At 41.4% G+C, this 15,873-nt stretch overlaps 1 protein-coding gene across 5 annotated transcripts in view; it reads right to left on the bottom strand.

Annotated features, from left to right (window-relative positions):
- Positions 1 to 15,873, bottom strand: part of RBFOX2 (RNA binding fox-1 homolog 2) — a 190,953-nt gene that overhangs the window by 25,969 nt on the left and 149,111 nt on the right. The window lies entirely within an intron of this gene.

The raw sequence follows: 15,873 nt of genomic DNA on the forward strand, positions 1-15,873 counted from the left end.
ATATAAGAATTATATTATAAGAAAGAATTCAGGTCTATATCAATATTTAAAAATGCTGAAGTTAACTCTTTTAATTCATAGATCCCCTTTGTTTTGTTCTATTTTCATTCAGTTACGATATCACCTCCTCGCCAATGTGGTGTGATTTTTTTATATTGCAGTAAACTTCAATGTTGATGGATCTTTATTGTGATATTTGGCATAATAGTCTGACACGCTGTAAATTAGAAAACATATACAATATAAAAAGAGGGTTAATAACTCACAGCTTGTCAGACTATTATGCCAAATAACACAATAAGGATCCATCAACATTGAAGTTTACTGCAATACAAAAAAAAAAATCACACATTAGCGAGGAGGTGATATTGTATTAAAATAGAACAAAACAAACAAAGTGGATCTATGAATTAAATATGTTAACTCCAGCAGGTTTAAATATTGATATAGACCTGAATTCTTTGTTATAACATCAAACAAAAAAACTGCATTAACTTCACATATAACAATAGAACATGTGCTTGCCGCCCAAACGATGACAACTTCCCTTTTTCCCAAGACAACTTCCGAAAAAACAAATCTTTTTTTCTATTAAAACTTTAAAAAGTACGTCCTAGCAAGGGTCAAACATCCTTGACAAAGAGTGAATACTCGAAACGCGTTGGTTGAACCTGCTGGCAGCGTGCAAACGAACAGCCGGAGACATGCTGCCCGAACTTCCGGTTTCAGTGACCAGACGGAAGACGGAGGACTCTGGAGACAGAGACACAAAGAACACCAGTAACAGTGCGGCACTAACCCCCGCAAATTGAGCAAAGGTATTGTAGGCCTGTATAAAAGTGCATGAGCCCCGAAGCCACCAATACTTACACCCAACCACAGCTGATCTATAAGAAGGGCTGTAAACATTTGAAGCAAAAGCTTTTTGATCCCTAACCTACCCCTTTTTTTCCTACAGGCAATCACATTGTTTAAACACCTTATTTATATACGTTATACTTATATTTTACAAGCGCTTCAAATTTTTTCCTATAACCATAAGGGAGACATTAGGTATCAGTGATCATAATATGATCCCATTTGATTTAAATTTTACCAAAGATGATAATACTGGTGCGACATCAAGTCTTTACATTTTAGAAAAGCGAACGTTGGTAAAGTTTGAATACCACAGAAATGTGGCACACTTTAAAAAAAAAACACTTGAGCATGGCACTAAAAGTTAAGGTTAATAAATTAACCTAAGGTTAACAAATGAAAAAATGTCAAACGTAAACCAATGTGGCTTAATAATAGTCAAATCTGAAATGGCTAAGAAAAAGAGGGGGTTTAAAATGTTTAAACAAGGACACCTGAATCACTCGCCAGGTACAAGGAATGTAACAAGATGTAAAACATAAACAAAGTGACTAAATTAGAGACTGAGGGGAAAATAGCTTCAGATATCAAATGAAATCCCCAAAAATCTAGTTATATAAATGGGAAGTGGCTAAGGAAAGAGATTATTGGCCCATTGAAAAAAAGCAAGGGATCCGTAAATAGTCGATGAATTTTTTGCTTCAATGTTTACAAGAGAAGAGTTTTCAGGTGTTTTCCCACAAAAAGAAAGCAGCTCTTGATAGCGCTCCAACTTAATTTTTGAGTAAATAGATTACTTGATTTAAATATTAACAAGTCTACAGGCTCACAGCTAAATGCATCCAAGGGTATAAAAAAACCTGAGCATTATATCTGAACTTCAAGGAATCCATAAATTCAGGGACGTATGGCGTATAGCAAATGTAGTGCCAATATTGAAAATGGGTAGTAAAACAAACCCTGCAAATTATAGACCGGTCAGCCTAACATCCAAGGTGATAAGTGAGGCTCAATATTGGTTTGTTAAAAATAGATGATGCCAGACAAACTTAAATAGTTTCTACGAAGAAGAAGAAATGTGGACTTCGGGAAATCAGTGAATATACTTGTTGATTTTACAAAAGCATTTGGCATGGTGCCACATAAAAGGTGGTTAAGAAAACTTGGTAACCTAGAGGTAGGGAAAAAATATATATATATAGTGTACTTTGATAAAAAATTGGTTATAAGATTGTGAACAGAGAGTAGTGATAAATGGTAAACACTCCAGCTGGGTTAAAGTCCAGAGTGGAATTCTGCAAGGATCCATACTGGGTCCCACCTTGTTTTATATATTCACAATGATATAGGTGATGGCCTAGAAAGTAAAATTGCAATATTCGCAGAGGACACAAAACTGAGTAAGGAAATTAACTCTGAAGGGGATGTGGAAGCACTGCAAAACTTAAATAAACTAAATAAATAATATTAAATAAACTAAAATAATGGGAAGATAGATGGAAGATGCGATTTAACATAGATAAACGGCAAGTAATTTATTATGGAAGCAAAAAATGAGCATGCTAGATATAAGTTGATCGTGCCCCTTTACAGATCATCGGTGATGCCACACAAAGTACTATTTTCAGTTATGGGCACATCAAGTTAAAAAAAAAAATACATAAATGAACTTGAATGGGTTCAGAGAAGGGCAACTAAACTAATAAGGGGTTTTGAGTCACTAGAATATAAAGCTAGGCTATCCAGACTGAATATGTGTACATTGAAAAAACAGTGGTTGAGAGGAAATATGATTATATGTTCAATAACAGGATTGGAAATCATATGGAACTAGAAGACTTATTCAATAACAAGACTGTAGTTAGGACATGCAGGCATGCATTGAGGCTCGAGGAAGAGAATTTCCGTATAGAATTTAGAAGGGGACTCTTCACTATGGCCATTATTCAGATCTGATCGCAGTACAAATTTGTTCTCAAAATGGGCAAAACCATATGCACTGCAGGTGGGGCAGATGTAACATGTGCATCTACATCTCGGCCTAAAGAAAGCTGCTTATACAGTCGCAAAGCTGACTACAAAAACCATCGGGCAACGTGAACAGGCCCAGAGGCACCTCAAGCGCTGATCCACATTCAATGGAGTTGTAGCCTTGAGAACACCGGCTGAGGTACGGTTACCTACGGGCGGCAGGCCCCTCAGCCCCTGTCCAGCCCTTTATCACTCCCCCAGGCAGCTGCACTCCAAAAGGCATTTGGATTATAAAACTACCAACATACAAAAAAAAAACAAAAAACAGAAAATTGCCTGGTGTGTACACGGCAGACTCTGGAGGCAACCCTATTCTATCTGGAACTTCTGTGCTGCTTTGCATAAAAAAATCAAATGGGATAGGAAGTTTACAAGAGAACTGTTGAACTCTGATCATCATTAGTGAGAACTGGTTCCATTAGTGTTACTTAGCTTTAGGGCAATTTACTTGAAACACGGACTCTAAAGTTTTTTTTAATTCATGTGCCCAACAGATTCTTATATTTAATATAGATCTATCTATGTTATTAAAACATTTTTATACTGTGACAACTGCGCTCTCGGTTTTTCAATTATCTGTGAGGTCTTTATTCTGAGTGATCCAGAATCACTCCTGAGAGCAGCACTTGTCACAACCTGTTTATAACTAATTTGCAGTTTATTATATCTTTTAATTGCATGCACCCGATATCCCTGGTTTCTGGTGTCGAGTGTGTATCTAAATATAACACACCTCAGCAATAGCAGACTCAGGGTGTTCTTTCTGTATATTTGAATTACATGAAAAACATTTTTAAATGCAGACGTGGTATATAATAATATGAAGCATACTATAACTCATTGCAACCAATTCAACCAACATCCAAAGCCCAGTATAGCGATTATTAGTAGATGTTATCATTATAAGAAACATTGTAAACCCAATGTTTCATTTGACCCTTTTGGGGCCAGAGTGTTAAGAACAAAAATCCAGTGGCTAGATTTTTATTGGTTGAATTGGAGGGGGAAAGAGGGCAGCTTGAGATTGGTAGACTTGCCCCACCAACTTCACTAATGTGCCACGATTTCACTAATGTGGCCTGCCCACCAACAGATGTGGGCATGCCCGGGCCAACAACATCACTAATGCCCACAGTATTGTCCAACATCAATGAATGAATGAATGGGCACAATTTCCCACAGAAACACTCCAAAATGTGAGAGTGGAATCTATTATAGCTGCAAAAAGGGGGACTGACTCCATATTAAATGTATGTATTTTAATACAATTAAATCTGTCACTAAGAAATAGAGAATAAAATATCTGGCACCGATGCTTTCCTTTAAGGAGAACCTGCCCCAATATTAATGCCAGGAATTTAAGTTGCACTCAGACAGTATGCGGTCCTTGGGTCAACAATTTCTAGGAAGACAACTAATAGTAAACAGTGACTAGGTCAACACCTGGAAATGGTCGACACAAGAGGTAAGCATTGACAGAAGGTCAACATGGTTGACACATGTTCGACAATTTTTTCATGTTTTTTGGGGCGTAGACCGACTTGGTTCACACTTTATTATACAAGTGGGCATAGATTGAGAATATAATAGTGTGCCGAGTGCAGCGAAGCACCATGCCTGAAGCAAGGGGACACTGTACACTTCTATGGTGTAGAAAAACCATGTGTTGACCTTCGGGCAATGTTGACAATTTTTAGATGTCGCCATGGACATTGTCAACCCACTATACTGTAACCCTCACAGACTTTGATCTGTAGGTAAAAAAAAAACAATTTTAATCACCATAATTCAAAATAAAACACAGTGCTACTGCTCAGTGACAAGTTTAAATACATTTAACAATAACATCAGAAACATGGATGCCAGTTTCTCAGTCGGGACTGAAAATAAAGTGATTGCTGTGCAACCTGACAAACTGTGTACAGAGTGTGATTGGGCTATCGATTCTCACTATATAGTCAAAATCAATAGCAAGTTAGAACAAATCGCACCGTGTTCGCCCACACCCGCTGGGCAGCCCTGTGGCATCGGAATCAAAGTAGAAAGAGACTGTGCAGCACAGTCTAGTTCTAATATATCTTTGAATGAGGGTCATGCTGCTCAATGCAGAATATGGACCCCCTCCCTTCCTACCAGCTGATGCCGGCCACTCAGTGCAGTGTAAATAAGAAATCCCCCAATGCAAACACTGGTTGAGTATTTAAACAATATGGCAATGTACAGTAAAATATTAAGACATGTACACATACATTTATGTGCAATAGTGTTTTAGCAGACAATAAAATTACCAAAAGTTTGTAAGAAAATGACATGCTTTAATAGGCATATATGTTAAAAGGCTATAGGCTAGAAGCACTACTCCTGGACATCTAGCAGACATTTAAAAGGAGATACTGTATAAAGATATGTATAATTATTCGTGAGACGGCAATGGACCATACTATGTTTGGGCTAAGGTCAAATGGCCCTAGTGAACAACCTGTGGCTTGACAGATTCAGTAAAGCATAATAGCAAGTAATTTGGTGTTTGGAACAAACCATGTTGCTAAGCAAAAATAGAGTTATGGTAGAATTACCGATACTTGTTTCCTAGCACGGCACCCATCGAATCGCATACCATAAGGCATGCTATGGTATGGGATGCGATGTTACGTGATGGCAGCCGATGTTATACAATTTTAAATTGTATACCATCGCATTGTATGCCATATACAATGGTATACAATTTAAAATTGTATAAGCACCCTAATGGGTGTTTTCAATGTTAAATGTGCCCCCTATAAGATAATTAATTGTATAAGCACCATAATGGGTGCTTACAATGTTAAAAGCACCCCCACTATCAACGCCAACCCGAAGCGTGGCGAGCGCAGCGAGCCCGCATGGGGCGGCGGTACGCGTCCTCCGACTTTTTCATACCCCCACTATCCACGTTGGCGTGGAGTTGATTTCAGATAGTGCAGCCCCGCGGAATATATGTGAAGTAATCCGCGTCCCCTCGCCACACTATATAAAATCAACTCCACGCCGACGTGGATAGTGGGGGTATGAAAGGTCGGAGGACGCGTACTGCCGCCGATCGCCACGCTTCGGGCTGGCGTTGATAGTGGGGGTGGCGTGGGGGTGCATTTAACATTCTAAGCACCCATTAGGGTGCTTATACAATTAAAAATCGTATAGGGGCTTATACAACTTAAAATCTCATCGCATGCGGACATATGGCATGCGACGCAATGCGATGTCATACAACTTAATATCGTGGGCGCCGTGCTTGGAAACAAGTACCGAATTACCATAGTTAACTCCTTATTCTAGAGGTCAATAGCATCCACAGGACCCAAATTGGCATGTGCAAGTTAGGTTGACCAGGGCACCAAATAGTTAAACCTCAAGGTTCCAGGATGCTACAGTTTGCCTCCTGCACAACCCACCCCCTAACCTGTTGACTTCAGTTTTGTAAGAAAGCCCAAGGCAGGTGCCAAAAGGAGAGAAGGAAAACACTAATACTGAAGAACACATTCTCAAAGACACAGAAGAAATCTATGACTGAGAAGAAGTGGACCCGAAAGGCCAGGTGCATTCAGTGTGGGCATCCTGTGGATGCTATGGACCTCAAGGAAAAGAAGTTTACCATGGTAATTCATCACTCCATTTGACCTCTTCAGGGCCCATAGCCATCCACAGGAGTCACATGTGGATGTCCCAAAGCAGTAAATTAAGGAGGGAAACGCTACTAAGCAGAGGGGAGAACCCTGCACTCAAAGAAAGCATCCTGAGAAGCAAAAGGCATCAAAAGGCATAAAACCTGAGAAAAGTATTGATAGATGACAAAGTTGCAGCTTCATGAATGGACCTACACAACGAGTAGAGTGAGCAGAAACAGAATCTGGGACCTGAATGGTTTATCCTTGTATAAGTCAAGTATTGTCATTAGTAGCCATCTGGTCAGTGTTTGTTTAGTGGCTGGCCATCCACTTTGGAAGCCTGGGGACAAGGAGGGAATCTGTACCCCTAATGGAAGTAGTGAGTTCCACATCCACCCAAAGAGCCCACATTACATCAAAACAAAGCTTCTCCTTCTGAGATGCAAAATAAAGGAAAGGCCGGAACTTCCACCTATTGAACTTTAAAACCCCTTTAGGGAGATGCAAATGTTTAGACTGCCGTGCCACCCTATCCTGATGAAAAATTAGAAAAAGGGGAACGGTAGGATAGAGCACTAAGATCTGAAACTCTACTTGCAGAGGCAATAGCCAACAGATACATTGGGTGATATTTAATAGGATTAGAGATTCAGAAAGTGAGAGATTTGGTAAGAAATCTCCAGTGTTTTTAAAGTGGTAACCATTTACACTTCAATATAAACTGGTTTTGCATTGTAAATGATTGCCGCTTTAAAAAAGCCCTGGAGATTTCTTACCAAATCTCTCACTTTCTGAATCTCTCATCCTATTAAATCTCACCCAATGTTTTACAATGTTTTAGCAGTTAACCATTTCAAATCAACTAATTGCAAAGGCTTGAAATGTGAAACTCTGTAGTGCTTTGAGAACCAGACTAAGATCCCATGGAGCCACAGGAGCAACAAACGGAGGCTGTATGCAAAGCACTGCCTGCAGGACAGTGTGCACATCCAGCAAATAGGCAATTCGATGTTTGAACGGAGAGTGCTGAAACTTGCACCTTGAGGTTAACCCAAATCTTAACTGCACTGAAAATATTCAAAATTTCTGGAAACTGTAAAAAAACTGGTATTATAAATTTCTAGCAATGCACCACTGAAAGTGGGTATGCCTAATAGATACTGGAAAAAACTTTAAAAATCCTTAGATCCTAGGATGGATGACTGAAGAACCAAGCTATCAAAAGACGGCTGAGCTAGGTCCGGTTGTAGGCAGGGCCCTTGAAATAGTAAATCTGAATGTAGGGGCAGTGGAAGAGGATCGTCTGATGCATGTGTCTGCATACGAATGGCACCTGGACCAAGCCGGCGCTATGAGAATCAGCAGTCCTCTGTCCTGTTTCAACTTGCAGATGACTCTAGGTAGCAGAGAGATTAGTGGGAAGAGATACTCTAGGCTGAAATGCCTCTAAACTGCTAGAATATCTACAAAGGCGGCTTTGGGATCTCTTGTCCTGGCTCCGAACATGGGAACCTTGGTGTTATGATGTGAGACCATGAGATCTACGTCTGGATGGCTCCATTTGTTTACCATCAGCTAAAAGATTTGGGGCAGAAGAGCCCATTACCCCTGATGAACGTGGTTTCTGCTGAGGAAGTTTGCCTCCCAATTTAGCACTCCTGGGATGAATATTGCGGAGATTTATTTATTTATTTGCAGTTTCTTATATAGCGCAGCAGATTCCATTGCGCTTTACAATAGTAGACAGTGATAAAACAAACTGGGTAACAGACAGACTTGGAGGTTAGAGGGCCCTGCTGCAAGTATACAATCTATCAGGTATATAGGAGGGAAACACAAAGACAGGCATCAGTAATAGCATAGCAGTCACAACAAGTTACAAGTCCAGAAGGGAAGCTATATAATACATAAGTGCCTCAGAGGGTTATGCGTGTAGAACTTAAATATGATAGGCTTGCCTGAAGAGGTGAGTTTTCAGGGAATGCTTGAAAGTTTGGAGGCTAGCGGAGAGTTTTATTGTGTATGGAAGGGCATTCCATAGGATGGGAGCAGCCCGATGAAAGTCCTGTAATAGTGAATGGGAGCTAGTGATCCGCTCAGATGAGAGACGCAAATCTTGTGCAGAGCGGAGTGGTCGAGATGGGAGATATTTTGTGATAAGTGCAGAGATATATGCTGGTGCAGTATGGTTAATAGCTTTATATGCAAGTAGAAGTGTTTTATATTGAATACGGTAATATACAGGCAACCAATGTTCCCTCTTAGCTGTGCGCACGCACACACCTCGACGAGCGTGCGCACAGACATTACAACTGAGCGCACAAAGCAGCAGTGGTCCCTTTTTGCAGTTGTGGACACAATTAATGTGTGTTTCACCCATTAACTACATTGTGTGCTATATTTTGAATGTTTAAATGTTTAATATCATTTTGAAGTAAAGTTAACACAAATGCTGAACGTCATTTTCCAGTTATATATATGTGACGCACAAAAATTTAAATTTCATTCCAAAGTTGCACAGCCAAAATCTTTAGCCACACACAGCCTTCGTAAAAATTAGAGGGAACATTGCAGGCAACCAATGGAGGGACTGGCAGAGCGGATCAGCAGACAATGAGCGTCTTGCAAGGAAGATCAGCCTAGCAGCAGCATTTAAAATGGATTGCAGTGGTGAGAGTCTGTTCTTGGGAAGACCAGTTAGGAGACTATTGCAATAATCAATGCGGGATATAATGAGTGCATGCATAAGAGATTTAGTAGTGTCTTGTGTGAGATATGGTCGTATTTTGGATATGTTTTTTAGATGCATGTAACATGATTTGGAGACAGATTGAATGTGGGGAACAAAGGACAGGTCAGAGTCTAGGGTGACCCCTAAGCAACGAGCTTGTGGGGTAGGGTAGATTGTCGAGTTGTCAACAGTGATGGAGATATCAGGATGGTAACTGTTCTTAGTTGGCGGGAATATAAGTAATTCAGTTTTGGAAATATTGAGTTTGAGTTGGCGAGAAGACATCCAAAATGAGATGGCAGAGAGACATTCAGAGACTCGGCCCAAAACCACTGGTGACAACTCTGGGGTTGATAGATAGATTTGAGTATCATCCGCATATAAGCGATACTGAAATCCAAAAGAGCTGATTAGTTTGACAAGCGAGGAGGTATAGATTGAGAAAAGCAGAGGACCTAAGACTGAGCCTTGCGGAACTCAGACTGACAGAGGTAGTGAAGAGGAAGTAGAGTCAGAGAAGCGAACAGTGAAAGAGCGATCAGATAGGTAAGATGTGAACCAGGAAAGGGCTGTATCATTAAGACCTAGGGAGTGTAGTGTTTGTAAAAGGAGAGTGTGATCCAGAGTTGCAAATGCAGCAGAAAGAACTAGAAGAATAAGCAGTGAGTAATGGCCTTTAGACTTAGCTGTTACCAGATCATTCACCACTTTAGTCAGTGCTGTCTCAGTGGAGTGTTGAGAGCGAAAGCATGACTGAAGCGGGTCTAATAGGGTGTTGGAGTTAAGAAAGTTTGTTAGGCGAGAGTAGACAAGTCTCTCGAGTAGCTTGGAGAGGCATGGGAGCTGAGAGATAGGACGATAGTTAGAGAGAGAGTTAGGGTCAGAATTGTGTTTTTTCAGAATGGGAGTAATCGCTACTGGTACTTTTCCGTCTCTGCTCAAACATGCAGTAAGAGAGCGATTGCAGATTTTAGTTCAGGTTGGAATAAGCACAGGAGATAGATTTTTAATGACTTGTGCAGGTACAGGATCAAGAGGAGAGGTAGTAGAGTAGGAGGATAAGAAGAGTGCGGATACTTCCTTTTCATTTGTGGGCTCGAACGAAGAGAAAATGCCAGAGGGTTCAGGTGTGGCAAAAAGAGGGTTAGAGATTGTGGAGCATACCATTTCATCTTGGATGTTATCAATCTTGTCCTTAAAGTAGGAGGCAAGTTCTTGTGCACTGATGGTAGCCGGTGGGGGAGGAGGGGGCGGGTACAGAAGAGACCTAAATGTGTTAAAAAGTCGCTTAGGGTTGGTGGCATGAGAAGAGATGAGAGATTGGTAGTATGTTTGTTTGGCTGTGTCCAAAGCATTGCAGTAGGAGTGGTAGCTAGTCTTATATGTGAGAAAATCAGTAATATTACGAGATTTACGCCATTGGCGTTCAACTTTACGTGACTGATTTTGTAGTTGTCTTGTTGTGTTGGAGTGCCACGGTTGGCATCTAAGCCTACGTGGGGTATAATGGGTAGCTGGAGCCACTTCATCAAGGGCTGTTTCAAGAGTCTGGTAGAGGTGGGAAACAGCAGAGTCAGGAGAGGTAAATGTAGAAATTAGTGAGAGCTGTTGTTGCAGGGAGGTGGAAAGTTGTGGAAAATTAATAGCATTAGTATTTCTGCGGGTTAGAGTAGGCTTGCATGATTTCTGTGTCAGTGAGCTTGAGGTAATGGAGGAGAGTGAGAGAGTAATGAGATTGTGATCAGAGAGAGGGAAGGGAGTGTTAGTAAAATCAGAGACTGAGCACAGCCTGGTGAAAACGAGGTCAAGGCAGTGGCCTTCCTCATGAGTAGCGGTGTTGGACTACAGTCAGAGGCCAAGAGAGGAGGTTAGAGAGAGGAGTTTGAAGGCATGCAGAGATGGTGGACTGTCAATAGCAATGTTGAAGTCACCCAGGATGATAGTGGAGATATCAGAGGATAAGAAATGGGGGAGCCAGGCAGAGAAATCTTCCAGAAATTTAGATTTGGGAAGCCCAGGTGGGCGATAGATAGCAGCAACACGCAGAGAGAAAGGGGAAAAAACCCTAATGGAGTGTACTTCAAATGATGTAAATGTGAGTGAAGGAACTGGTGGGAAAACTGAGTATGTGAAGGCTTGTGACAGTAATATACCAACTCCAACTCCACCTCCTTTACAGTTACCAGGCCTGGAGGTGTGAGTGAAGTGGAAACCACCATGTGACCGTGCTGCAGGCGAGACCGTGTCTGATTGTGTGAGCCAGGTTTCTGTAATTGCCATCAGATTGAAGTTGTGGGAGATAAAGAGGTCATGGATGGTTGTTAATTTATTGCAAACAGAGCGTGCATTCAATAGGGCACATTTAAGTTGTTTGGTGTGTGGTGGGAGGCATGTGATATTTATGAGGTTAGCTGAATTTCTAGGATTAGAAGCCATTAAATCTGGGTGGGTCAGGTGGTTGGGGCCTGGGTTTGGTGATATGTCACCAGCTAATAAGATTAGAAAGGAGAGAGATAGGTGGATGTTTGGCCGGATGGCCGGATTAGGCATTTCGGCCTACTTAATAATGCAAGTCACTTTGCCAATCGCCACTAAAGGTGCCCACACACTAGAAAGATCTGCGATCTTCAGATGTGAGCATAAATTATCCTTGAAATCCTTTGTCTGTCCTGGACAAAAGATTTCAGGCAAGTGTACATCTTTACCAAAGATTTCTCTTAAGATCCCGTGTGTATTCCTATAGATCTCTTGTTAAATCTTCTGATCTTTCATGCAGCATGTAATATCAGAAGATTTAGCAAAAGATCCACGGAAGCGTGCATCCAGCCGATATCGGATGATTTTTGACAGATTATCGTTAAAAATCGACTGATCTATCGGCCAATTTATTGGAAATCGGCCAAAACATCGTACTAGTGTGTGGGCACCTTTAGACTGAGTTCCAAATTGGTGGTATAGGCAAGCCACTGCCCTGGATAATGTCCCTTGCCAACGTAAGTGCTGTGAACATGGCACAAAGCTCCAACATGTTTATTGAGAGGGCACTTTCCTCCTGAGTCCAGCGTCCTTGAGAGGTAATGCTGGCCCATCACTGCACCCCCCCCCCCACTCCGAAAGAAACTTCAGACATGGCGAAGAGTACCCAGATATACCCATGGCGAAGAGTATTCGATATCCACAACAGGCACCCTTGTTGAGGGTTGATGGGTGTAACCACCACAGCAGGGACACACAAAATGCTGGTTTGAATTTTCCTGTGATATTGTCCGTTCCATTTGGAAAGTATTAAGTGCTGTAGAGGCCATGAGTGGAACTGTGCATACCATGAACCCTAGCACTTTATTGCCAAGTGAATCAATACTTGCAGTTTGTGCAACAACTCAAATATGGCGTACCCTTAAGAGAGCACGGCTTGATCCCATGTGTCTGTGGTGGATTGGCACCATAGATCCGCAAATCGAAGTCAGCCTTCCACTTTGAGATCACCCAAGAAGATGCCTGTACCTTCAGGTGGAGGGCTTTTCTTCAGACTTTTGAGGTTAATGCCTAGCAGACCAGGATTGCCTGGGCTTGGACTTTATAGTTAAAGTGGAAGTACATACCAATCGTACAACGTGAGCATCCACTGAGGGCGTCACCTCCCACTTTGAGCATTCTGCTACTGGCAGGGGATGACCATAAACAGTACTGGTATCTTTAATCTACCATGAAATTTCAGCCGGGGTGACACAATATGAACCTCCACCACAAACAGTTAAATATAGACAGTAACAGAATAAACAGACTGTGCACCATTGGCGATATTCCACCTAAATGAAAAAACACTTACACACTACTTAACAGTAGATTTAAATAATCTCCATAGAATGGACCTTGGGAAAAAAAAAGACCATAGCGCAAATATTGTTTGAGCACAAGGTATTAATTTATTTTCCACAATTCCAGTGTCAATGTTGATAGCACCACTGGTGTCGGTGGGTGCTATCCACATTGCCACTGGATATAAAAACAAGGACTTTGGACAACAAAGGGAAATTCCATATTCCATCAGGATCCATTACCCTACAAATCCAGCAAGGTGGACGGTAAATATATCCACTCTGTATTTACAGAGGTGGTCCATAATTTTCCGGGCATACATAGAAACGGACAGTAAGGACTGAGTTTTAACATCTAATACCCTGCATGAATGCACATTTTTTATCAAATTTTCCATTGTATTAACATGTGTAGCCTCAAGGATTATTAAATTGTGATTGTATTTCATTATATATAAAAATCTGTAAAGTCAATCCAACAGTTTAAGGTCTCAGTTAAATCCCAATACTGCAATGTGACAAATCCTAACAAACAATATAAAATGTGAAGTTAACCTTAAAACTCCCTAAACACATTTAGGCAAGGTTAGGCTGAAACAGGGGATAAAAATATCAGACTAAAAAAGTATCAAATATACAGCACTAGCACAATACCACATACAATGCAGAAATAGTAACTGGAACACTATTGCCTGGTACACACCAGAACGATGCAGGTCATGAGCAGATCGTAAGACGATCGTACGATCAGCTCACGATCTGTTGGAGCACATGATCTGAATCTGATCCGATCGCGACCTGTACCCAGCTGAATGGTCATTTCCAGATCCTACCCGCTGCATGAAGGATATGTGAAACGACCCACACATCGGATCAGAAATGGCCCAAAACATGCCCAATTTACATACAAATCGGTTGAGATTGTAGCCAAATTGGATGTTTGGAGGCCAAATCATTCTGCGTGTACCCTACATAACAACTACACAGGCCGCAGTGGCTGGTAGGATTAAACATATGTATGTCTTATGCTATTATAATTTGTGTTTTGATTGTTTGTTGGACACTATGAAAGCGATGGTTAATGGAACCAAATTATTTGTGCATTGGATACACTGGGCAACAATAAATTCTGTTCAGATTAGTGCTCTTTACAACCTGATCCCGGGAGAAAGGAGTACAAGGAGACCAGACCCAGCATTCCCAGAGACCTGCTGCAGTCTGTAATGGCTGCCCTGTGTGTCTGAGGAGGAGCAGCCCAGCGGTGGGAAATTCAGAGGTATAAACGTGCTGGACCAGGGAGAGGAGCTGCAGAAGGAAACCCTACCTCCCCTAACGTTGCATTAACCCCCCCCCCCACCAGCTATGTTAACTCCTAGTGGTCTAGTGAAATGCACTGAACAAACCCAGTGCTGCACACAGCGCCCTCCAGCTAGTCTCCATACCTGGTTAAGAAGACCACTATGACAGGACTCCCTGAATGGGGAATTGCCTTATCTGCCATTCCTGGGTCCTTGGCTGTAGTCTGGGTGGCAGCGGCAGGTGCTAATTACGCCTCTGCTGTTGCCAGCAACAATCACCAGCATGAGCAATGGCGTTGCGACATCGGCAGGGGATGTAGGAGCAGTGGTATGGGCAGTAAGAAAACACAAAAAAAGTAAGTTTATGGCTGCCGAGGCAGCCCTGCATAATGGTGACCGGCTCCAGCTGAACCACACTAACAACTGGAGTCCTGAAGTCAGGGGGTAGGTTGTAGTGGAGATGGACCAGGGCATCCTGTGACCTAGAAGTTTAACGGTTTGATACCCCGGTCAATCTAACCTACACACCCCAATTTGACTCCTGTGGATAACTATGGACCCTGAAGAGGAAAGAGAGCAAATACACTTATATTGTTTTTCTGCAGAGTAATCATTATCTGCTTTTGCATGTAGCCCACAGGTGTTATACAGCTTTATTTTTAAATTTTAAATTTTAATTTGAACACATCACATCCAAATATAAATATCTGTGGTTCTGCCCAATTGTGTGCTTTATGGCCACTCTGTCAAGCCACCACACCAACATGTACGTCACCTGACCTGGTCGTAAAATATGTGACCAGTCAGAACCACAAAGTCAGAGGCTTCCAGAAGATAGTCTAGCAGCCATTAAACACAAAGGTACTTCCCATCCGTTCTTCAGCCCTGCACTCTCCATAAGTGTCTTCCATGCAAGCAATCACTGCTGGTCAGAACAGCACATAACCCCACTCTACAATGTAAAATCCACCCCCCTCCCCCACCCCTACAAATGGGCAGCCGCTGGATAAATTAAAATTGCAGTGTTCCTACGGTCCAGTGGTATTGGTTGCAATTTTCCAATGTTTGAGGGAAAACTATATTTTACAAATTATATATATATATATATATATATATATATATATATATATATATATATATATATATATATATATATATATTTTTTAAATAGACAAAATTGTTTTGGATAAGTTTTAAATATATACTCTTGACCTTAGTCAACAATAAAAAGAGACACTTTCAGAGTATTTTTAGGTGGGGGGGATGCCAAAGAATGATCAGCAATTCCTCTAATACAATATTTTTCAATGGGACCCTGGAGCTGCAGCTCCATCTGCCCCATTGTTAATCCAGCCCTGTTATGGTCAGATGTATCAAGCTTTGAAGTGATAAAATGGAGAGTGATAAACAGTCAGCCATCAGCTCCTACCTGCCATTTTACAGACTATGTTTGAAAAATGTCAGGCAGGAGCTGCCCGGCTGGTTATTTATCA

Source organism: Crinia signifera, chromosome 8, assembly GCF_055691185.1.
Source record: "Crinia signifera chromosome 8, ASM5569118v1, whole genome shotgun sequence".
Taxonomy (NCBI): domain Eukaryota; kingdom Metazoa; phylum Chordata; class Amphibia; order Anura; family Myobatrachidae; genus Crinia; species Crinia signifera.